Source organism: Mustelus asterias, unplaced genomic scaffold (assembly GCF_964213995.1).
Source record: "Mustelus asterias unplaced genomic scaffold, sMusAst1.hap1.1 HAP1_SCAFFOLD_1100, whole genome shotgun sequence".
Classification (NCBI taxonomy): Eukaryota; Metazoa; Chordata; class Chondrichthyes; order Carcharhiniformes; family Triakidae; genus Mustelus; species Mustelus asterias.
Window position 1 is genome coordinate 103,752 of NW_027591045.1, and position 22,249 is coordinate 126,000.

The 22,249-nt window shown below is 45.1% G+C and overlaps 1 protein-coding gene across 2 annotated transcripts in view; it reads right to left on the minus strand.

Annotated features, from left to right (window-relative positions):
- LOC144487888 (NACHT, LRR and PYD domains-containing protein 3-like) overlaps positions 1-22,208 on the minus strand; it is a 78,351-nt gene extending 56,143 nt beyond the window's left edge. Inside the window, exons 1-2 of one of the 2 annotated variants that reach the window (XM_078205938.1) lie at positions 22,187-22,208; positions 15,172-15,282 (exon numbers count right to left, since the gene is read on the minus strand). The gene's annotated coding sequence lies outside the window, so the exon portion shown is untranslated. Of the gene's footprint in view, positions 1-15,171; positions 15,283-19,886; positions 19,933-22,186 lie in introns of those variants that run through there. The other variant, XM_078205937.1, reaches the window with a different exon arrangement.
- Between the last annotated feature and the right edge of the window lie 41 nt (positions 22,209-22,249).

Genomic DNA, 22,249 nt, shown 5'->3' on the forward strand with positions numbered 1-22,249 from the left:
GGAACCACACAGGTGCAGACGTGATGCCAAATGGAAGTCGTGTATATCTGAATAGCCCTTGGTATGTCACAATAGTCAAATATTGTTGTGAATCTGGATCCACATTCATCTGGAGATAAGAACGATTAAGATCAATTTGACTGAAGTGTTGCCTTTAGCCGAACCAGTGAATAAATCCACCTCTCCATCATACAACATCTGTTAGCTCTGGGATCAGGCATTTCCCAAGAGTTATCATTAACTCTCCACAGCCGGTATGACACAGACAGCTGCCCAGTGAAATCCAGAGAGTCCCACTGGTCTCCACAACCTGGTTCCAGGTGGGATCCTGTTCACTGAGATTCCACACTGGGTAATCCCATTGGTCAAAGATTTACTCCCAGTGCAGGATGAAACCAGATTAATTGCCATGGCAGAGAATATTATCAAGGGAAATGTGGAGTTTGGTGATCAATGGTGAATTAAATAATCCTTCACTTGGTTTCTAACAGTCTGGCAGGGTTGTACTATGTTAACATTTATGTTTGATGTGTTTGATTTGATGGAGTTTTGATATTAAGCTCTGGTAATGTATGAATTATATATCTCTGCACTTATACATTATAAGTGGATATGATTTCTCTGGACAGTGACACTCTCCATGAGATGAGTGCCCTGGTTGAAGCTCTAATTTGAATATAGTTACCAAATTTCTCATTGTGTTAGCAGTTGACCAATGAACACTGTAGGAGGTGAAAGTAGTTACCACTCTTCTACTAATATTAACATCAATGTATAATATTTTCATTCGTAAAGGTATCATCAAATGAGGTCATATGGATTGAACTGAAGAAGAAGAAAGGGACACTGACAGTTCTGGGAGTATAACATCGACCCCAGACAGTCAAAAGGAAGTCAAAGAGCAAATATGTAGTGAAATTGCTGAGAAGAATGTATTCAAGAGGCGGCTGGATATTGCATTTGGGGCAAATGGGATCAAAGGTTATGGGGAGAAAGCAGGATGAGGCGATTGAGTTGGACGATCAGCCATGATCGTAGTGAATGGCGGAGCAGCTCAAAGGGCTAAATGGCCTCCTCCTGCTCCTATCTTCTATGTTTCTATCCATAGAACACAGCACAGGAAACGGCCCTTCAGCCCACGATTTTGTGCTGAACATGACGCCAAATTAAACTAATCCCTTCTGCCTGCCCCTGGTCCGTATAACTCTCTTCTTTGCATATTCATGTGCTTCTCTAAAAGCCTATTAAATTCCCCTATCGTATTACCCCTGGCAACGCGTTACAGACACCAACCACCACCACTCCCGGCAACGTGATCCAGACACCTACCACCACCACCCCTGGCAACGTGATCCAGACACCTACCACCACCACCCCTGGCAACGTGACCCAGACACCTACCACCACCACCCCTGGCAACGTGACCCAGACACCTACCACCACCACCCCTGGCAATGCGTTCCAGACACCTACCACCACCACCCCTGGCAACGCATTCCAGACACCTACCACCGCCACTCCTGGCACCGCGGTCCAGACACCTACACTGACACCCCTGCCAACACGTTCCAGACACCTCCCACTCTGAGTAAAAAATATGCCTCTCACATCTCTGTTGAACATTCCCCCTCTCACGTTAAGTGCATGCCTCTTAGTAGTAACTCTCGGTAGAAAATCTTCTTGTAAATGATCATTTTAGAGATTCCTTTCAGGTCTCCCCTCAGCCTCTGCTACTGCAGAGAAAAGAACCCCAGTTTGTCCATCCTCTCCTGATAGCTCATATCCCCGAATCTAGGCAGCATTCTGGTAAACCTCTTCTGCACCCTCCCCAAAGCCTCCACACCCCTCCTGCAACGTGGCAACCAGGATTGAATACAATACCCGAAGTGCAGCCGAACCAAAGTTTTATAAAGCTGCAACATGACATCCTAACTCTTAAACTCAATGCCCCGACCAATAAAGGCAAGCATGCCGTACACTTTCTTTCCCACCATATCTACTTGTGTAGCCACTTTCAGGGAGCTATGGACTTGAACCCCAAGATCCCTCTGTCCATCAATGCTATCCAGGGTCCTGCCATTGACTGTATACTTACCCTTAACATTTGACCTTCCAAAGTGCAACACTTCACACTTGCCCGGATTAAACTCCATCTGCTACCTCTCTGCAAATATCTGCAACTGATTTATATCCCGCTGTATCCTTTGACAACTTTCTATACTGTCCACAACTCCACATATCTAGAGTTGTCTGCAAATTTACTGACCCATCCATGTTATCATCCAAGTCATTTATATATATCCCAAAGCAATAGGTCCCAGTGCGGATCCCTGTGGAACATAACTAGTCACGGACCTCCAGCCTGAAAAACACCCTTCTACCACAACTCTCTGACTTCTTTGGGCAAGTCAATTCAGAATCCAAGTGGCCAAGTCACCGTGGATCCCATGCTTGTAAATCTTTTGGATGAGCCTAACATGAGGGGCCTTGTCGAAAGCCTTACTAAAGTCCATGTAGACTACATCCACTACTCTACCCTCATCGATCACCTTCATCACCCCTCAAAAAAAACAATCAAGTTAGTAAGACATAACCTGCCCCACACAGGCACATGCTGACTTTCCCGAATAGGCCTGGCCTTTCCAAGTGCAGAAACAAAATGGCAGCGATCAAAGTGGATTTCAACTGTCCCAAAATTAACTGACATGAATTGAGGTTAGGGGGCAAAGAACCATCAAAATGCATTTGTCCAACAATATACTCTACACGTGAAGGTTACAAAAGTATATTACAAGACTACTCAAAGCTGACAGCACACAAAGTGCAAAACAAATAAGTTTCTCCCAATTCTGTATGTTATTCACTCCATTCACAATCACAGTTAACATTTAGCGTGAACATATGTCAAACATGTAGCCTGAGGGTTTATTTTGAGTTTTCATTCTCTCGCTGAGGGGTCTCACTTTGTGGGAGCTGCCCCAGATTTTACTGTGGCCCCAGTACGTTATCCTGAACCTGGGAATGTGTCAGTCTGCAATTACAGAGCTGGAATTAAAAAGGAACTTGGAAACGCAAAGAGAGGGCAGGAAACAATAAGGGGGCAGTAAAAAAGGTAAGACAAAATATATTTTATAAAGACAAAAAATGCAAACAGATAATTCAGACAAGAATACCAAGGATTAAAAAACAAAATGGAAACTTGTGGATGGAGAGAGACAAAATGCACATGGTTCTTAATGATCTGTGTGTCTGTTTTCACAAAACAGGGGAGCGAAGCAGACCTCTCAGTTAAAGATGAGGGTTGTGAAATATTGAATGTGTTAAACTTAGTGAGGGATGAAGTGTTGAGATATTTACCATCTTTGAAAGACTTGGATGAAATGTATCCCAGGCTGCCAAGATGAGGAAGGGAATAAAAAGAAGCTTTAACCATCACTTTCCAGTGCTCTTTGGCTACAGCGTGATGTTGTCAGATTGGAGAACTGCTAATGTTGTACAGTTATTTAAAAAGCAGCAAGGGGTAATTACAGGTCAGTCAGTTTGATCTTGGTGGACAAATTATTCAAAGACCTTCCGACAGTTATTATAAATGATCCTTTGGAAAGGCATCAATTCGTAAAAGAAAGGTGAAGTCTGACTATCCTCACTGGATTTCTTTCAGACGAGAGAGACACTTGTTTGATGCAGTCTACGTGGGTTTTAGTGAGGTTTTTCTGACGACTGGTCAGAAAAGTAAAAGCCATTGGATCCAAGGGAAAGAAAGTGGTCATTTGGATCCAAAACTGGCTCAATGGCTAGAATCAAATTGTAATGGTGGATGGATATTTTTTGTAATTGAATGACAATCCAGTGAGGACTCCGTACTCGTCGCCTTGCTGTTTGTGGTAAATATCAATAATTCAGTCTTAAATATAGCAGTGATTGGCACAAGGAAGGTCCTCTGCTTATTTCTCCACTCTTCACAGTTCTGAACATTCCTCTGTAGTTCTTCGTCAGAGCCTCCCATTTCCAAATTCAACGAGCAATAATCCGAGCGAAAGGTGTGGAGAAGTTTCCTGACTTCCTGTAAACTAAACACAGGTCCTCTTCCTGAAGAGTGCTCCACCCATAAGCAGCCATTGTACCTCGGGGTTCCAGCCCTTCCAATATTGCGATCAAACATTTACTGGTTCCATCACCATTGGCCAGGCCTCATAAACCCCACATGGGAGACTTAATTGGGGCTGGAGTGAATTGCAGAAGAAAAACCTTCCTGAGGTTGCAAATGATCCTGCTACAGTGACTTAAATATAAGAGTCATGATTAAGAAGTTTGCAAGTTATATGAAAATTGGTTGAGTCGTTAACAGTGAGACAGAAAGCTTTAGAATGAAGGAAGATGTCTGTGGACTGAACAGCTGGGCAGAAAAGTGTCAAATAAAATTAATCCAGAGTAGTGTGAGGTAACGCATTTAGAAAAGGCGAATAAGCCGATGAAATACACAATAAATGGATGGATTCGGAAAAGAGAGACCAAAGAAACAGAGATATGTTGGAATCCAGGACAAGCTGCATGTACAGAATACTGGTCAAGGCATTAAATGTAAGAAGTTACATTAATCTTATCTTCTGTCTGCAAAAAATCCCTGTCTCTTCATTTCCGTGTAGTGTGTCAGTTCTATCCCTGATCCTCTGCATCAATGAGATAGAAATTTCTTGCAACTTGCTGAAATGAAACAAATTGGAAACGTGATTGTATCCCTTTTCAGTGAGGCTCACAGCTTTACCCTCTGTGTGAAAGCTGCTGCCCATCCTCAGCATGGAATTCAATTTAAACATTCCCCACTTACTGCAGAGAAGGGAGCGGCCCCATTCCAGGCATCAAATTCAACCAGTTTGACAACCTGCGGCTAATTCAACTGTCAACAAGTTTCATTTGAAATTTTACTTTGACTCTTCTTGTTCCAGAGATGTTCAGTAAATCAGTCAAATGATAAGAAACAAATTCCAACTGGGACTTCGGAATTTTGAGCAAACATTGATTTCCTGATATTTGTGGTTTCACCCCAGAACCCAGGAGCCAGTTCCTGGTCAATGAGCTGAGAGAAGGGCTGTTTCTCTACATGGAGATTAACCATTTAACTTCCAAACTGAATGATCTCTGAGCAACAATGGCTGCAGCTGCTGGGCAGTGAGCACTAACACTCCAGTTACATTTATTATTGTAAACCAGCAACTGAGACACCAAACACGGTGGATTCTGACCCAATGGAGTTATTCAAGAAGATGCTCAGAATTTCATTAACTCAGGATGACAAGTGAAGTGAATCAATGGCAGGTCATCGTCAACTGTCCTTATCGAGGATGACATCTACTCAGGGTAAATGGAGTTAAGATGCAGATTAGGCAACATTTAATTAAATAGAGGAATAGGCTCAAGGGGCAGAATAATTTCATCCTGTTACTGTATTTAAATGTTGGTTGAATAATGAAGTGTGAAACTTCTGGAGGATTTGCACCTCCCTTTTAATCAGTTGAACTCGGATTGTTTATTTCAGATGGTGCAACATTTTTATTCCGAGAATGATTGGATAATCAGTTTCAAAGGGCAACCTTTAGAAACCATAGTTTAGCAAAAACACTTTTTCAATGTTTGCTAAAAGAAGACATGAGGTTGCTTTGGCAGACAGAGTGAAGGAAAATCCAAAGAGCTTCTATAGGTATGTTAGGAGCAAAAGGATAGTGAGGGATAAAATTGGTCCTCTTGAAGACCAGAGTGGTGGACTGGAACCAAAAGAGATGGGGGAGATACTAAATGATTTTTTTGCATCCGTATTTACTGAGGAAACGGGCATGGAGTCTACGGAAATAGGGCAAACTGGTAGGGAGGCCATGGAACCTTTACAGATTAAAGGGGAGGAGGTGCTCGCTGTCTTGAGGCAAATCAGAGTGGATAAATCCCCAGGACCGGACAGGGTATTCCCACGGACCTTGAGGGAAGCTAGTGTTGAACTTGCAGGGGCCCTGGCAAACATATTTAAAATGGGGGAGCTGCCGGATGATTGGAGGGTGGCTCATGTTGTTCCGTTGTTTAAAAAAGGTTCCAAAAGAAATCCGGGAAATTATAGGCCAGTAAGTTTGACGTCGGTGGTGGGCAAGTTATTGGAAGGTGTGATAAGGGATAGGATCTACAAATATTTGGATAGACAGGGACCTATTAGGGAGAGTCAACATGGCTTTGTGCGTGGTAGGTCATGTTTGACCAATCTATTAGAGTTTTTCGAGGAGGTTACCAGGAAAGTGGATGAAGGGAGGGCAGTGGATGTTGTCTACCTGGATTTCAGCAAGGCCTTTGACAAGGTCCCTCATGGGAGGTTAGTTAGGAAGGTTCAGTCGCTAGGTATACATGGGGAGGTAGTAAATTGGATTAGACACTGGCTCAATGGAAGAAGCCAGAGAGTGGTTGTGGAGGATTGCTTCTCTGAGTGGAGGCCTGTGACTAGTGGTGTGCCGCAGGGATCGGTGTTGGGTCCATTGTTGTTTGTCATCTATATCAATGATCTGGATGATAATGTGGTAAATTGGATCAGCAAGTTTGCTGATGATACAAAGATTGGAGGTGTAGTGGACAGTGAGGAAGGTTTTCAAAGCTTGCAGAGGGATTTGGACCAACTAGAAAAATAGGCTGAAAAATGGCAAATGGAATTTAACGCAGACAAGTGTGAGATCTTGCACTTTGGAAGGACAAACCAAAGAAGAACGTACAGGGTAAATGGTAGGGCTCTGAAGAGTGCAGTTGAACAGAGGGATCTGGGAATACAGGTACAGAATTCCCTAAAAGTGATGTCACAGGTGAATAGGGTCGTAAAGAGTGCCTTTGGTACATTGGCCGGAGTATCGAGTATAAAAGTTGGAGTGTTATGGTAAGGTTATATAAGGCATTGGTGAGGCCAAATTTGGAGTATTGTGTACAGTTTTGGTCACCTAGTTACAGGAAGGATGTAAATAAGATTGAAAGAGTGCAGAGAAGGTTCACAAGGATGTTGCCGGGACTTGAGAAGCTGAGTTACAGAGAGAGATTGAATAGGTTGGGACTTTATTCCCTGGAGCGTAGAAGATTGAGGGGAGATTTGATAGAGGTGTATAAGATTTTGATGAATATAGATAGAGTGAATGCAAGCAGGCTTTTTCGGCTGAGGCTAGGGGAGAAAAAAACCAGAGGGCATGGGTTAAGGGTGAAAGGAGAAAAGTTTAAAGGGAATATTAGGGGGGGCTTCTTCACGCAGAGTGGTGGGAGTGTGGAATGAGCTGCCGGATAAAGTGGTTAATGCGGGGTCATTTTTAATATTTAAGAAAAACTTGGACGGTTTCATGGATGAGAGAGGTGTGGAGGGATATGGTCCAAGTGCAGGTCAGTGGGACTAGGCATAAAATGGTTCGGCACAGACAAGAAGGGCCAAAAGGCTTGTTTCTGAGCTGTAATTTTCTATGGTTCTATGGTTCGATGTTCCATCCTGTGCCAGTTATAGAATCAGGCCCCTAAACTTACTGATAGTTTTATTCTGGGTTCAACCAAAATCGCTGAACAAAAGATTTGCTATCGAGTGATTTTAAATACACAGATTTGGAAATTACTGATTTATAACCTGATCCAATATGCTGAGGATTCTGGATCGGATCCACGAGGTTAAATATCAAATTTAATGTCAGATTGATAACAGTAAGACAGGTGAGAGCAGTGTGCACTCTAATATTGCTTCCAACTCTCCATCTCTGTTGGGCGAGTCCCACTGGTTCTCCTGCAGGACAAGACAACAACTCAGGTTGTTGTTTTACTGTGTGTAAATTACAGACAGTGTGGGCCTCCAAATGAAAAGAGAATCGAGCCAAAGTTTTGAGTCAGGATGACCCTTCATCTGAACTTGTATTTTAGCTCATACTTTAAGTTTCCTGACCTACTAGCTGTAATTGAATCAGAATTTGACCCTATTTAATTCCTAGAAATCAGGAACACAGAGACTCAGTGAGTTGGTAAAGCTACAACATTAAAAAAAACTGGAAATCTATGAATAAGCAGTGTGAGGCCATCCACTTCAGTTCTGAGTATTTTCTCTGTGGGAAGTTATGAGGGAAGTTGGATGAAAAAGTGATTACCATCTCCAGGTAAAAGAGATAAAAGCAAAGAGTTCAGGGAAGGAATTTCAGAGCTGCAGATCAAAGGGAGTGGAGATACACAGGAGGCCAAACGTGGAGGAATGCTGAGATCTCAGAGGGGAAAAACCATGGACCTATGTGAACAGGAGGTTGAAAATTCTAGGTCTGGAAGAAGACACAGAGCTAAAGAGAAATGAGGCCTCAAAGGGATATGAAATGCTGGATGAGATAGTTCTCCTGGATGACAAACCAAATAATTTTGGCTTATACTCTGAGTTGAGAGGAATAAGCGGTGATTGCACTGAAACATACAAGTATCTGAAAGGGCTGGGCAATGTAGACACTAAGTAATTATTTTCCACTCGTTCGGAAATCGGAAACAGCAGTGCAAAATCTCAGGATAAGCCGTGGATTGTTTAGAATTGGGGTGAGGAGAAATGTTTTCACTCAGAGGGTTGTGAATCTTTGGAATTCTCTGCCCCAGAGAAGGTGGATGATCCAGCACTGAAAATATTCAGGACTGAGATTTCTGATCTCTTATCGAGTGAAGGGACATGAGGAGCAGCTGGGAAAGTGGAGTTGGGGCAGAAGAGCAGCCACGATTATATTCAATGCAGAGCAGGGGCAAGGGGCCATGCAGTCTACAACTGACACTATTTCTGATGTGTTTAAATTAAAAGCCAGACATTTGCCAACTGGGGACCAAGGCAGTAATATACAAATTAACACTTTCAGTTCACTGCCTGGCAGACAGGAAAAGAAGATATTAATGTCCATGGAGAAGTAGTCAGGGTCAAAGCGGCAGTCAAGTTCACACATTTAGCCAATTAAGAATGGCTGGAACAGAAAAGAGAAAGATCTTACAATGGAGCGTGGACAGTCTTAACAACCATCACCTTGTCTGAATCCGCAATCACCAGCTTCCCCTTTCCCAAAATACAAATGAAGAATCTATCCACCCGCTGCTCTCCATTTTTTCAATTGCAGCTCCCAGCTTCACTTCCAACTGAAATCCTTCATGATAATTTGTGCTGCAATTTGAAAGGGAGCCCAAAAACAGAGACTTGGGAAAATGGGCAGAGATTTTAAAAGACAACACTGTTTAAAAAGCTGGGAAAAATTCCAAGTGCCGAATTCGCGTAAAAACTGGAGGAATTCCCGCTGGGGTTTATTTTGGTGGGATTTTCAAATCTCCCACACTCTGCGCACAATGCACTCGCGTGAATCTCCTTCAAAACCCAGGGCGGAGCCTATTCCAGCCGGAGAGGCCGGTGGCAGAGCACTGAGCGGGTCACTGTGCAGACGCTGCTTTGTCAGAGCAGAGACTGGGGCTGGCGCAGTAATCCACACTGCCAGCCTCCCGATTGCTGTCCAGCCCCGCGACCCCACACACATTACTGACCGTGCGACCCCCCACCCCTCCCCCACACGCCCTGATCACTGGTCTCGCAGACATGTCTGGGCCAGCCATGACCTCTCTACCCCCCACTGGCCTGGAGGGGGACTGGGGGGAGATGCTTCCGGCCCCAAAGACTTCAGTCCCAGGCCCGCTATGCAAATGGTCATCAGTATAATTTATACAGCTCCACACCGATTTCTGGCACAAAGCTGACTGCGCCAAAAATCTGGCCAGTGACACACGGAGGCCGTGGCACCCAGCGGGAAGCCCGCTACACGGTCTTCGCTTGCGTCTCTCAGCTCACTGCGCTGCTAGTGGACGGGGGGAATCACCCCCATAAACTACAAAAGGCGAGAGAAGGTTATGTTTATCATTCACCAGTTCAGCCTCAGCTACAGCACTGCGTCCAATTTGAGGTCTCTGGAAAGAATGTAAAGCAGCATTTCCGGCTCAGGTCCAAGAATCAGGATCTTTACCAAATGACTGCAAAGGTTCATGAAGGTGGCTCATCGCCACCTTCTTATCGACAATTAGGGATCAGCAACAAATGTCAGTGACGTCCTGATTCCATTGACAGAGAAGAAAAACTTCGGTTTTTTAGACCATGGAGAAACTGACACTATTCTCCGAGAGCAAAGAATAAAGAGCGTCTGAACAGGGGAGTTCAAAATGAGGAGGCTTTGATAATGAGAAGTGTTTCCACTGACAAAAGGGTCAGAAGCAGATAAGGACAAGTATTCCGCTTTGGATACGGTTGAGGGGGATGACATACCAGTGGTGAGCCGCAGTGAGAGGATCTCCAGCACTGTGTCCGTCTCTGTGGCTCGGGAGGGTAAGGGGCAGAGCGGGAGGGCAATAGTTATTGGGGACCCGTTAGTTAGAGGGATAGATAGGAGTTTCTGTGGCAGCAAAAGAGACTCACGGATGGTATGTTGCCTACCGGATGCCAAGGTCCGTGACGTCTCAGACCGTGTTTTCCGGATTCTGAAGGGGGAGGGGAAACAGTCACAAGTCGTGGTACACATTGGAACCAATGACATAGGTAAGAGAAGGGACGGGGATTTAAAGCAGGAATTTCTGGAGCTGGGCTGGAAGCTGAGAGCCAAGACAAAACATGTGGTCATCTCTGGTACGTTGCCGGTGCCACATGATAGCGAGTTGAGGAACAGGGAGAGAGTGCAGTTAAACATGTGGTTGCAGGGATGGTGTAGGAGGGAGGGTTTCAGATACGTGAATAATTGGAACACATTCTGGGGAAGGTGGGACCTGTACAAACAGGACGGGGTACACCTGAACCAGAGGGGCACCAATATCCTAGGAGGGAAATTTGTTACGGCTCTTCAGGGGGTTTAAACTAATTTGTCAGGGGAGTGGGAAAAGGAGTTGTAGTCCGGAAGTCAGTGCGGGTGGTGAGGTATTAGGGAAGGTATCAGGGTCAAGGGTGGGTACCGGTAGACAGGAAGGTGGGTTGAAGTGTGTCTTTTTCAATGCAAGGAGCATCTGGAACAAGGTAGATGAACTTGGGGCGTGGATTGGTACTTGGGACTACGATGTTGTGGCCATTTCGGAGACGTGGGTAGAACAAGGACAGGAATGGTTGTTGGACGTTCCGGGGTATAGATGTTTCACTAAGTGTAGGGAAGCTGGTAAAAGAGGTGGAGGAGTGGCATTGTTAATCAGGGATAGTTTAACGGCTGCGGAAAGGCACTTCGTGGGGGATCTGCACACTGAGGTAATATGGGCTGAAGTTAGAAATAGGAAAGGAGCGGTCACGTTGCTAGGAGTTTACTATAGGCCCCCAAATAGTAATAGAGATGTGGAGGAAGAAATTGCTAAGCAGATTATGGATATGTGTGGGGGTCACAGGGTAGTTGTCATGGGGGACTTTAACTTTCCAAATATTGATTGGAACCTTTGTAGGTCAAATAGTTTGGATGGGGCAGTTTTTGTGCAGTGTGTGCGGGAGGGCTTCCTGACACAATATGTGGATGGGCCGACTAGAGGTGAGGCCACATTGGATTTGGTACTGGGAAATGAACCGGGCCAAGTGTTAGATTTGGTTGTGGGAGAGCAATTTGGAGATAGTGACCACAATTCGGTGTCTTTTGTTATTGCAATGGAGAGGGATAGGGCCGTACGGCAGGGCAAGGTTTACAATTGGGGGAGGGGTAATTATGATGCGATTAGGCAAGAATTAGGGGGCATAAGTTGGGAACAGAAACTGTCAGAGAAAGGAACTAATGAAAAGTGGAACTTTTTCAAGGAACAAATACTGGATGTCCTTGATAAGTATGTTCCTGTCAGGCAGGGAGGAAATGGCCGAGTGAGGGAACCATGGTTCACAAAAGAGGTGGAATGTCTTGTGAAAAGGAAGAGGGAAGCTTATGTAGGGATGAGGAAACAAGGTTCAGATGGCTCGATTGAGGGTTACAAGTTAGCAAGGAATGAGCTGAAAAAGGGGCTTCGGAGAGCGAGGAGGGGACACGAGAAGTCCTTGGCGGGTCGGATCAAGGAAAACCCCAAGGCTTTTTACTCTTATGTGAGGAATAAAAGAATGACCAGGGTGAGGTTAGGGCCGGTCAAGGACAGTAGGGGGAACTTGTGTATGGAGTCAGTAGAGATAGGCGAGGTGATGAATGAATACTTTTCATCAGTGTTCACCAAGGAGAGGGGCCATGTTTTTGAGGAAGAGAAGGTGTTACAGGCTAATAGGCTGGAGGAAATAGATGTTCGGAGGGAGGATGTCCTGGCAGTTTTGAATAAACTGAAGGTCGGTAAGTCCCCTGGGCCTGATGAAATGTATCCTAGGATTCTTTGGGAGGCAAGGGATGAGATTGTAGAGCCTTTGGCTTTGATCTTTGGGTCCTTGCTGTCCACGGGGATGGTGCCAGAGGACTGGAGAATGGCGAATGTTGTTTCTCTGTTTAAGAAAGGGAATAGAAATGACCCTGGTAATTATAGACCGGTTAGTCTTACTTCGGTGGTTGGTAAATTGATGGAAAAGGTCCTTAGAGATGGAATTTACGACCATTTAGAAAGATGCGGATTAATCCGGGATAGTCAGCACGGATTCATGAAGGGCAAGTCGTGCCTCACAAATTTGATAGAATTTTTTGAGGAGGTAACTAAGTGTGTTGATGAAGGTAGGGCAGTTGATGTCATATACATGGATTTTAGTAAGGCGTTTGATAAGGTCCCCCATGGTCGGCTTATGATGAAAGTGAGGAGGTGTGGGATAGAGGGAAAGTTGGCCGATTGGATAGGTAACTGGCTGTCTGATCAAAGACAGAGGGTGGTGGTGGATGGAAAATTTTCGGATTGGAGGCAGGTTGCTAGCAGAGTGCCGCAGGGATCAGTGCTTGGTCCTCTGCTCTTTGTGATTTTTATTAATGACTTAGAGGAGGGGGCTGAAGGGTGGATCAGTAAATTTGCTGATGACACCAAGATTGGTGGAGTAGTGGATGAGGTGGAGGGCTGTTGTAGGCTGCAAAGAGACATAGATAGGTTGCAATGCTGGGCTGAAAAATGGCAAATGGAGTTTAACCCTGATAAATGTGAGGTGATTCATTTTGGTAGGACTAATTTTAATGTGGATTACAGGGTCAAAGGTAGGGTTCTGAAGACTGTGGAGGAACAGAGAGATCTTGGAGTTCATATCCACAGATCTCTAAAGGTTGCCACTCAAGTGGATAGAGCTGTGAAGAAGGCCTATAGTGTGTTAGCTTTTATTAACAGGGGGTTGGAGTTTAAGAACCGTGGGGTTATGCTGCAACTGTACAGGACCTTGGTGAGACCACATTTGGAATATTGTGTGCAGTTCTGGTTAGCTCACTATAAGAAGGATGTGGAAGCGCTGGAAAGAGTGCAGAGGAGATTTACCAGGATGCTGCCTGGTTTGGAGGGTAGGTCTTATGAGGAAAGGTTGAGGGAGCTAGGGCTGTTCTCTCTGAAGCGGAGGAGGCTGAGGGGAGACTTAATAGAAGTTTATAAAATGATGAAGGGGATAGATAGAGTGAATGTTCAAAGACTATTTCCTCGGGTGGATGGAGCTATTACAAGGGGCATAACTATAGGGTTCGTGGTCGGAGATACAGGAAGGATATCAGAGGTAGGTTCTTTACGCAGAGAGTGGTTGGGGTGTGGAATGGACTGCCTGCAGTGATAGTGGAGTCAGACACTTTAGGAACATTTAAGCGGTTATTGGATAGGCACATGGAGCACACCAGGATGATAGGGAGTGGGACAGCTTGATCTTGGTTTCAGATAAAGCTCGGCGCAACATCGTGGGCCGAAGGGCCTGTTCTGTGCTGTACTGTTCTATTTTCTATGTTCTAGGACAGATTTATGGTGTTCTGTAATTGGTAAAGGAGCCAGAAGGGAGATGAGTTATGTTTTAAATAGCAAGTTCTGATCTGGAAAGAACTATCTGAAAGAGTGAGGCCGCAAATAACCTCCCCCTCCTGTTTCCCCTCCAACGGTCTGCTCTGAGGATTTTAGGGTTTTGAATGGAATTATCAGTTGATAGAAATTTTGCTCACTGATGTGAGACCTCAGGACAAGGGGACAAATATCTTATGATCAGAGCCAGGATATTCAGGGGATAAATTTAGGAAACACTTGCTCACACAAAGGGTGGGGGAAGTGTGGAACTCTCTCCCACATATAGCTGCAGATATTAGCTGTTGAATATTTTCCCAGTGTCTGCGTGGGTTTCCTCCGGGTGCTCTGGTTTCCTTCAACAGTCCAAAGATGTGCGGGTTAGGTGGATTGGCCACGCTAACCTGACCCTAGAGTCAGGGGTTAGCAGGGTAAATATGTGGGTGTTATTGGGGTGGGGCCTGGGTGGGATTGTGGTCGGTGCAGACTTGCTGGGCTGAATGTGCTCCTTCTGCACTGTGGGGATTCTGTGAACAATTTTCACTCTGAGATGGGGATATTTCTGCTGCCAGAAGGTGTGGATCTGAAGCCCAGGCGGCTGGATGGAGTTTGTCTCCCTCATCAATGGGCAGCTCAGGCTGCAGGGACTGAATGTCTGGCTCCTCCTCTTGCTGCTGCCGGAGCTCAGAGCTTGTGCAGCTTCTGGAGCTGGGGGAGGCCATTCGGCCGCTTCAATATGGGACAGCCCACCTTTCAGACAGTTTATCCCTTGTCTGATGTCGGTGAGCTTTGTGTTATTTTTATTGAAGGGTCATTAACATTGTGCAGATTCACACAGACTCTCTCCATGTTACTGGGTCACCAATGTTGCTGATCTTTCCCCTGAGCGGGGACACTCACAATAAGGAAACAGCCTCCTCACCCAGGCCCGGCCCGTTGCTAAGGGAACCTGGCTCAGTCACTGCGCAGGCCCGGCCTGTTGCTAAGGGAACGCGGCTCAGTCACTGCGCAGGCCCGGCCCGTTGCTAAGGGAATGCGGCTCAATCACTGCGCAGGCCCGGCCCGTTGCTAAGGGAATGCGGTTCAATCACTGCGCAGGCGCAGCCTGTTGCTAAGGGAATGTGGCTCAGACACTGCGCAGGCTCGAGCCCGCTGAAGTCAGCTCAGCAGGTCACGTGAGGAGCTGTCAATCAATTGCCTATTCAGCATCTTCGTTCAATCATTGACTGAATAAATTCTGTTAACCTGTTGCATCAAACTCACTGTCTGGTGTCTTTTCATCTTGTTCCAGGAACTTAGTTCATCTCAGTGAGTCTCACACAAGCAGCTGGAGGCACTTTGTGCTCTCATGGTTATCCTGTCCACCCAAATAGTCTGAAGATTTCAAAGGTTTGTGTGAGATTCTTGAATTTAACAATGTATGGGAATAACAATAAACATATGGAATTTTAACCATATCTCACCATTGACTTCAATCATGCACACGTACAAACGCATGTACGCACACACAGAGATGGCCCGGAACTTGCACATGTTCACGTGTGATTTCAAGAAGAAATTAGATATAACTTTTGGGGCTAAAGGGATCGCGGGATTAGGGAGGGGAAGGGGAGATCAGGATATTGAATTTGATGATTAGCCATGAGGAAGAGTTCATAGAGTGTATCTGCGATACCTTCCTTGAACAGTATGTAATGGAACCTACAAGGGAGCAAGCTATCCTAGATCTGGACCTGTGTAATGTGACGGGAATAATTAGTGATCTTACAGTTAGGGATCCTCTTGGAAGAAGCGATCACAGTATGGTTGAATTTAAAATACAGATGGAGCGTGAGAAGGTAAAATCCAATACCAATGTCTTCTGCTTAACCAAAGAGACTACAAAGGGATGAGGGAGGAGTTGGCTCAGGGAAACTGGGAGCAAAAACTTTATGGTGGAACAATTGAGGAAAGTGGAGGACTTTCAAAGCGATCTTTCACAGTGCTCAGCAAAAGTATATACCAGTGATAAGGAAGGACTGTAGAAAAAGAGATAATCAGCCATGGATAGCTGAGGAAATAAAGGAGGGTATCAAATTGAAAGAAAATGCATACAAAGTGGCAAAGATTAGTGGGAACCTGGAGGATTGGGAAATCTTTAAAGGTCAGCAGAAAGCCACAAAAAAAGCTATAAAGGAAAATAAGATGGATTATGAGAGTAAACTCGCTCAGAATAAAAAAAAACAGACAGCAAAAGTTTCTACAAATATATAAAATGAAAAAGAATGACTAAAGTAAACATTGGTCCTTTAGAGGATGAGAAGGGCGATGTAAGAACTGGATATGAGAAAATGGCTGAGGCATTGAACAGGTATTTTGCGTCAGTCTTCACAGTGGAAGACACAAATAACATGCCAAGAATTGATGAGTGGAAGGCTATGGCAGGTGAGGACCTCAAAACTATCATTATCATGAAAGAGGTAGTGTTGGGCAAGTTAATGAGGCTAAAGGTAGACAAGTCTCCTGGCCCTGATGAAATGCATCCCAGGGAACTAAAAGAGATGGTGGGGGAAATGCACTGGTGATAATTTACCAAAATTCGCTGGACTCTGGCATGGTTCTCGCAGATTGGAAAACAGCAAATGTGAAGCCACTGTTTAAAAAAGGAGGTAGACAAAAGGCAGGTAACTATAGGCCAGTTAGCTTAACTTCTGGAGTAGAGAAAATGCTTGAAGCTATCATCAAGGAAGAAATAGCGAGACATCTGGATATAAATTGTCCCATTGGTAAGATGCAGCATGGGTTCATGAAGGGAAGGTCATGTTTGACTAATTTGGTGGAATTCTTTGAGAACATTACTTGTGCAGTGGACAATGGGGAACCTGTGGATGTGGTGTATCTGGATTTCCAAAAACCATTTGGCAAGGTGCCGCACCAAAGACTGCTACATAAGATAAAGGTGCACGGTGTTATGTGTAATGTATTGCATGGATAGAGGATTGGTTAACTAACAGAAAGCAAAGAGTGGGGTAAATGGGTGTTTTTCTGGTTGCCGATCACTGACTAGTGGTATGCCTCAGAGATCAGTGTTGGGACTGCAATTGTTTACGATTCACATTGATGATTTGGAGCTGGGGACCAAGTGTAGTGTGCCAAAATTCGCAGATGATACTAAGATGGGTGGCAGAGCAAAGTGTGCAGAGGACGCTGAAAGTCTGCAAAGGGATATAGATAGTTTGTGAGTGGATGAGAGTCTGGCAGATGGAGTACAATGTTGGTAAATATGAGAGCATTCATTTTGGTTGGAATAACAGCAAAATGGACTATTATTTAAATAGTAAAAAATTGCAGCATGCTGCTGTGCAGAGGGACCTGGGTGTTTTTGTGCAGGAATCTCAAGGAGTTGGTTTGCAGGTGCAGCAGGTACTTAAGAAGGTAAATGGAATTTTGTCCTTCATTGCTAGAGGGATGGAGTTTAAAAACAGCGAGGCTATGTTGCAGTTGTATAAGGTGCTGGTGAGGCCACACCTGGAGTACTGTGCACAGTTTTGGTCTCCTTACTTGAGAAAGGATATACTGGCACTGGAGGGGGTGCAGAGGAGATTCAAAAGTTGTTTCCGGAGTTGAGAGGGTTGGCTTATGAGCAGAGACTGAGTAGACTGGGGCTATACTCATTGGAATTCAGAAGAATGAGGGGAGATCTTATAGAAACATATAAGATTATGAAGGGAATAGATAAGATAGAAGCAGGGAAATTATTTCCACTGGCAGCAAAACTAAAACTCGGGGGCATAGCCTCAAAATAAGGGGGAGCAGATTTAGGACTGAGTTGAGGAGGAACTTCTTCACACAAAGGGTTGTGAATCTGTGGAATTCCCTGCCCAGTGAAGCAGTTGAGGCTACCTCGTTGAATGTTTTAAGGCAAGGATAGATACATTTTTGAACAGTAAAGGAATTAAGGGTTATGGTGAGCGGTCGGGTAAGTGGAGCTGAGTCCACGAAAAGATCAGCCTTGATCTTATTGAATGGCAGAGCAGGCTCAAGGGGCCAGCTGGACTACTCCTGCTTCTAGTTCTTATGACCAAAATGAATGGTGGAGCAGGCTCGAAGGGCCGAATGGCCTCCTCCTGCTTCTCGTTTCTATGTTTCACACATAACCCCCATGCAGGCAAACACTTACACACTCACACACTCAATTTCTCTCACAAACACAGACACACACACTCGCACACAGGCACACACCCCTCCCATGCACATATACACACACGCACACATACATGCAGAATACACACACACGTATACACACAACCAAATACGCCTATGCAGACCACCTCACACCCTGATACACACACACATACTGATACATACACCAATATACGCACGCAGACACACACACACACACACAGACACGCACACAAACAAATACAATCTCCCATTTCATTGTTTCATCAAACAAGGACAGGACAGTTCAGAAAATACAGTTAGATACAGATGAAAACTCCCTTCATATCAGCCTCTCTTTCCCACTCTCCATCCAGCTGGAGTGGGCAAGAGAGAAACAGGGATAGAGATAGAGAGAGAGAAACAGAGAGAGGGGAGGAAAGGAATGGAGTGAGAGTCACAGAGAGGGAGAGGAAGTGATTGAGATAGAGTGTGTTCGGCAGAGTTCCTGCAATGCTGAGTACAATGGCCTTTGAAGGTACCACGCAGAACATAACAAATAGGAGCAGAAGTGGGCCATTCTGCCCCTTGAGGCTGCTCCTCCCATTGATAAGATCATGGCTGATCTGACTGTGGCCTGAACTCTACTTTGCTGCCTGTCTCCCCATAATGCTCAACTCACTCTCTGGGGAAAGTGGTTAGCACTGCTGCTTCACAGCGCCAAGGACCTGGATTTGATTCCCAGCTTGGGTCACTGTCTGTGTGGAGTTTGCATGTTCTCCTCGTGTCTGCATGGGTTTCCTCCGGGTGCTCCGGTTTCCTCCCATATTCTGGTTCGGTGCATTGATCCGAACAGGCGCCAACTAGAGGAATTTCACAGTAACTTCATTGCAGTGTTAATGTAAGACTGACTTGTGACCAATAAATGAATTTTAACTTTGAATTCTAAATACTAACCACCCCCTGAGAGAACAAATTATTCCTCCTCATCTCCATCTTTAATGGGCGCTGTATGAATTTTAAACTGTGCCCTCCCTGATACTAGATTCCCCCATGTTGGCCCTGTTCTGTGATAATACAGATGTTGAAAGATTATTCAGTAGTTCTTTAAGGGTAGCAGACACAGGGAAAAAAGAAGTGACTCTGTACACAACAGATATATTTCAAGGGTATATATATGAGTGGGCAGTAATCTTCTCTCAGAATCAGACAGATTGTGGGTTCAGCTCAGAGCCTCAAATACTAGGCCCTTAGCATCGATCAGAGACTCCGAACACAGCATGATGGGAGAGGGGACAAAGGAAACTGGTGTTGAATTTGTGAGCCTTGCTTTGTGGGAAGCTTTAGTGCTTGGGGAGAATGTCAACTTTTGAATGGACCTACCATATATTAAGCTGATCTTTCACTACACACTATCAGTAACTGCAACACTATATTCTGCACCCTTTCCTCTCCTTCTCCCTGTGTACTCTATGTACGGAATGTTTTGTCTGTATAGCGCACAAGAAACAATACTTTTCACTGCATCCCAATACAAATCAATCAAATCAAATCAAATTAACACGGTGAAGTTTGGGCCCTGTGGGGTGACAGTTGTCTGAATACAGATTCTATCTTATTGTAACATTCAGGTACCACGTGTACTGAGCTCACCAGCGTTCTGTCTGTATTGTGTGAATCCAGTCTTGAAATATCCAGAGGGATAGAGAGAGAGAGGAAGAGATACAGAGTAACAGAGAGGTAGGGAGAATGAGAGAGAGCAATGCAGAGAGTAACAGTTGTCTGAATACAGATTCTATCTTATTGTAACATTAAGCTACCACATGTACTGAGCTCACCAGCATTTGCAGAAGCCATTATGTAAATACTGTTCTGTCTGTATTGTGTGAATCCAATCTTGAAATTTGCACTCATGTTGCTAATTCTGCCAAGACAGAAACAGAAAGAGTGTTTGAATTCTCCGTGATTAGACTCCTTAACGATAAACAACATGGTGGATGAGAGGGATAGAGAGGAAGAGAGAGAGAGATGGAGCGATGCAGAGTAACAGAGAGATAGGGAGAGGGAGCAATGCAGAGAGTAACAGTTGGACAGTGAGGAATAGAGATTAATTCAGATGGAAAGTGAGTGACAGGGGAGTCCGAGACGTTACATAAACAAGGTAAAGATTTGAAAATGGAGGAGTGTTTCTTACCCACTTTTAAAAGATAATCCACACTCACACCAGTCACATTTCACACTCTCTGCTCAGTCCTGTGTTGGGGGGTGTTGAGTGTGGGATCAGTGTTTGCTTTTCTCAAACCGCACTGATATTCCCAACAAGGGCAAGAGGTTTCAGTGTTTGAAAATGTAAACATTTAAAAGCAAAACTAGACTGGATTTGGTTAAATCTCATGGGATCCAGGATGAGGTGGCCAAATGGATACAAAATTGGTTGATGACAGAAGACAGAAGGTGGTTGTAGAGGGTTGTTCTATTTTCAAACTGGAGGCCTGTGACCAGCGGGGTGCCTCAGGGATCGGTGCTGGGTCCCCTGCTATTTGTAATTTATATTAATAATTTAGATGAGAATTTAGGAGGCATGGTTAGTAATTTTGCAGATGACACCAGGATTTGTGGCATAGTGGACAGTGAAGAAAGTTATCCAGGATTGCAACGGGATCTTGATCAATTGATCGAGTGGGCTGATGAATGGTGGATGGAGTTTAATTTAGATAAACGCAAGGCAATGCACTTTGGTAGATTGAACCAGCGCACTACTTAGTTAGTGGTAGGGCATTGGTGAGAGTTATAGAACAGAGATCTAGGGGTACAGATTCATAGCTCCTTGAAAGTGGAGTCACAGTGGATAGAGTGGTGAAGAAGGCATTCCACATGCTTGGTTTCATTGGTCAGAATACTGAATGGGATTTGGGACATCATGTTGAAGTTGTACAAGACATTGGTAAGGCCACACTTGGAATACTGTGTACTGTTCTGGTCACCCTATTATACCAAGGATATTATTAAACTAGGAAGTGTGCAGAAAAGAACAACTGGGATACTGCAGGGTCTTGATGGTTTGAGTTATAAGCAGAGGCTGCAAAGACTGGGACATTTTCTCCTGGAGCATAGGAGGCTTAGGGGTGGTCGAACAGTGGCTTCGCTGGATTCACTCTGTCCTTTCAGATTCAGTCTCACAGGCCTGGCTGTGTTCACTGTGTCCTTTGAGATTCAGTGTCACAAGCCTGGCTGGGATCACTCTATCCTTAGAGATTCAGTGTCACAGGCATTGCTGGGTTCTGTCTGTCGCTTGAGATACAGTCCCACAGGGCTGGCTGGATTCACTCTGTCCTTTAGGATTCAGTGTCACAGGCCTGGCTGGGTTCAGTGCCAGGTTCACAGGAGTGTCCGTGTCAATTAGTAGTTCCCTCTAGCTTGATTTGAAGTCCCAACTATCTCAATTTGGAGTGCCCCCTATCTCGATTGCGAGTGACCCTCTAATGATTAGGAGTGTCCCATCTTGATTTGGAGTGTCCCTATCTGCAATAAGAGCCTTCTATCTCGATTAGGAATGCCCCCCTGTTTAGATTTGGACCAGTGACTATTTCAGTGAGGAGTGCCCCCCCGTCATTTCTGAGTGTCCCCGGTCAATTAGGAACGCTACCTACCTCGATTAGGTCTGTCCCTCCCTCGATTAGGAGTGTCCCATATCTCGAATAATGGAGCCTTCTATATCAGTTCGGGGTGCCCCCTATTTAGATTTGGAGCAGCGACTAATTCAATTAGCAGTGCCCCCCTCCATCGCCGTTAGCAGTGACCTCCCCCCCATCGCCGTTGGCAGTCATCCCCCCCGCCCCGGCCACCGTCGCCGTTCGCAGTGCCCCCCTGTCTCGATTGGGAGCACGCCGTATCTCGAATAAGAGAGACTTCTATCCTGATTAGGTGTGCTCCCATTTAGATTTAGAGCAGTGACAGTTTCAATTCTGAGTGCCCGCATATCAGCTCGCACTGCTCCTGTCAATGAGGAGTGCCCAGGTGAATTACAAGTGCCCCCAATTTCGGTTTGGAGTGCCCCCATCTTGATTACATGCGCCCTTATCTCGATTAGAGGGCCATGGACCAAATCCTGAGTGGAATGACAGGAGTCCAGACTTACCTGGATGATATCTTGCTCATGGATTCGACTATTTTCCCAGTACTTGGAGAATACCTTAGAGGT